Here is a 3,603-nt window from a genome sequence, read left to right as displayed (position 1 = left end):
GGGCTCATAAACGCCCTCTAGCTCAGATGGTTGACACTGATGCCGACACGGAGTCCGACTCCAGTGTCGACGATGATGAGGCACATTTACAGTCTAAAATGACTAAGGCCATCCGATACATGATTATTGCAATGAAAGATGTATTACACATTTCTGAGAGTAACCCGGTTATTACCAAAAGGGTTTATATGTTTGGGGAGAAAAAGCAGCCAGTGACTTTTCCCCCATCTGATGAATTAAATGAATTGTGTGAAGAAGCGTGGAGTTCCCTGATAAGAAACTAGTGATTTCTAAGAGGTTACTGATGGCGTACCCTTTCCCGCCAACGGACAGGTTACGTTGGGAAACATCCCCTAGGGTGGACAAGGCCCTGACACGCTTATCTAAAAAGGTGGCCCTGCCGTCTCAGTATACGGCCGCCCTAAAGGAGCCTGCGGATAGAAAGCAGGAAGCTATCCTGAAGTCGGTGTATACCCACTCTGGTACTCTACTGAGACCTGCTATTGCTTCAGCCTGGATGTGTAGTGCTGTAGCAGCGTGGACAGATACTCTGTTAGACGACATAGATTCCCTCCACAGAGATACTGTTTTGCTAACCCTGGGCCATATCAAAGACGTCGTCTTATATATGCGAGATGCTCAGAGGGACATTTGCCTGCTGGGATCTAGAATTAATGCTATGTCCATTTCTGCCAGGTGGGTCTTATGGACTCGGCAATGGACAGGAGATGCTGATTCTAAAAAACACATGGAGGTTTTGCCTTATAAGGTTGAGGAATTGTTTGGGGACGGTCTGTCGGACCTCGTGTCTACAGCGACAGCTGGAAAGTCCACTTTCTTGCCTCAGGTTTCCTCACAGCCTAAGAAAGCACCGTATTATCAAATGCAGTCCTTTCGTTCCCAAAAAGGCAAGAGGGTCAGGGGTGCATCCTTTCTTGCCAGAGGCAGGGGTAGAGGTAAGAAGCTGCACCATGCAGCCAGTTCCCAGGAACAAAAGTCCTCCCCTGCTTCCACTAAGTCCACCGCATGACGTTGGGGCTCCACAGGCGGAGCCAGGTGCGGTGGGGGCGCGTCTCAGAAACTTCAGCAGCCAGTGGGTTCGCTCACAGGTGGATCTCTGGGCTATACAAATTGTATCTCAGGGATACAAACTGGAATTCGAAGCGACTCCCCCCCGCCGTTACCTCAAATCAGCCTTGCCAGCTTCCCCCATGGAAAGGGAGGTAGTGCTGGCGGCAATTCACAAGCTGTACCTCCAGCAAGTGATTGTCAGGGTCCCCCTCCTTCAACAGGGAAGGGGTTACTATTCCACAATGTTTGTGGTACCGAAACCGGACGGTTCGGTGAGACCCATTCTGAATTTAAAGTCCTTGAACACATATAAAAAGAAATTTAAGTTCAAAATGGAATCGCTCAGAGCGGTGATTGCAAGCCTGGAAGAGGGGGATTTTAGGGTGTCGCTGGACATCAAAGATGCTTACTTGCATGTCCCCATTTACCCACCTCACCAGGAGTACCTCAGATTTTTGGTACAGGACTGTCATTACCAATTCCAGACGTTGCCGTTTGGCCTGTCCACAGCACCGAGAATATTTACCAAGGTAATGGCCGAAATGATGATACTCCTTCGGCAGAAGGGAGTTATAATTATCCCGTACTTGGACGATCTCCTCATAAAGGCGAGGTCCAGGGAGCAGTTGTTGATCAGCGTAACACTCTCTCAGGAAGTGTTACTACAGCACGGTTGGATTCTAAATGTTCCAAAGTCGCAGCTGATTCCTACGACGCGTCTGCTTTTCCTGGGCATGATTCTGGACACAGAACAGAAGAAGGTGTTTCTCCCGGTGGAGAAGGCCCAGGAATTAGCATCTCTAGTCAGGGACCTCCTGAAACCAAAACAGGTATCGGTGCATCACTTCACGCGAGTCCTGGGAAAGATGGTGGCTTCATACGAAGCCATTCCCTTCGGCAGGTTCCATGCGAGGATCTTTCAGTGGGATCTGTTGGACAAGTGGTCCGGATCGCATCTTCAAATGCATCGTCTGATCACCCTGTCCCCAAGGACCAGGGTGTCTCTTCTGTGGTGGCTGCAGAGTGCTCACCTTCTCGGGGGCCGCAGGTTCGGCATACAGGACTGGGTCCTGGTGACCACGGTTGCAAGCCTCCGAGGGTGGGGGGCAGTCACTCAGGGAAGAAACTTCCAAGGGCTGTGGTCAAGTCTGGAGACTTCTCTACACATAAATATACTGGAACTAAGGGCCATTTACAACGCCCTGAGTCAAGCAGAGCCTTTGCTTCAAAACCGGCCAGTGCTGATTCAGTCAGACAACATCACGGCGGTCGCCCATGTAAACCGCCAGGGAGGCACAAGAAGCAGGATGGCAATGGCGGAAGCCACAAGGATTTTTCGATGGGCGGAGAATCACGTACAAGCACTATCAGCAGTGTTCATTCCGGGAGTGGACAACTGGGAAGCAGACTTCCTCAGCAGACACGACCTCCACCCGGGAGAGTGGGGACTTCATCAAGAAGTTTTCCAACTGATTGCAAACCGATGGGAACAGGTGGACATGATGGCGTCCCGCCTCAACAAAAAGCTAAAACGTTATTGCGCCAGGTCAAGGGACCCTCAGGCGATAGCTGTGGACACCCTAGTGACACGGTGGGTGTACCAGTCGGTAAATGTGTTTCCTCCTCTTCCTCTCATACCAAAGGTGCTGAGAATAGTAAGAAAGAGAGGAATAAGAACAATACTCATTGTTCCGGACTGGCCAAGAAGGACTTGGTACCCGGAACTGCAAGAAATGCGCACAGAGGACCCATGGCCTCTGCCTCTCAGACAGGACTTATTGCAACAAGGGCCCTGTCTGATCCAAGACTTACCGCGGCTGCGTTTGACGGCATGGCGGTTGAACGCCGGATCCTAGCGGAAAAAGGCATTCCAGATGAAGTTATTCCTACGCTGATAAAAGCTAGGAAAGATGTGACAGCAAAACATTATCACCGTATATGGCGGAAGTATGTTGCTTGGTGTGAGGCCAGGAAGGCCCCTACGGAGGAATTCCAGCTGGGTCGATTCCTGCACTTCCTACAGTCAGGGGTGACTATGGGCCTAAAATTGGGGTCCATAAAGGTCCAGATTTCGGCCCTCTCCATTTTCTTTCAAAGAGAACTGGCTTCACTGCCTGAGGTTTAGACTTTTGTTAAGGGAGTGCTGCATATCCAGCCCCCTTTTGTGCCACCAGTGGCACCCTGGGATCTTAACGTTGTGTTGGATTTCCTGAAATCACACTGGTTTGAGCCACTTAAAACTGTGGAACTAAAATATCTCACGTGGAAAGTGGTCATGCTGTTGGCCTTGGCATCGGCTAGGCGGGTGTCGGAATTGGCAGCTTTGTCATGTAAAAGCCCATATCTGATCTTCCATATGGACAGGGCAGAATTGAGGACTCGTCCCCAATTTCTCCCAAAGGTGGTGTCATCGTTTCATTTGAACCAACCTATTGTGGTGCCTGCGGCTACTAGGGACTTGGGGGACTCCAAGTTGCTGGACGTAGTCAGGGCTTTGAAGATATATGTTTCCAGAACGGCTGGAGTCAGGAA

The sequence above is a fragment of the Pseudophryne corroboree genome, chromosome 7 (assembly GCF_028390025.1).
Source record: "Pseudophryne corroboree isolate aPseCor3 chromosome 7, aPseCor3.hap2, whole genome shotgun sequence".
Taxonomy (NCBI): Eukaryota; Metazoa; Chordata; class Amphibia; order Anura; family Myobatrachidae; genus Pseudophryne; species Pseudophryne corroboree.
The sequence above is the reverse complement of the archived record's forward strand: the minus strand, read 5'-3'. Positions refer to the sequence as shown.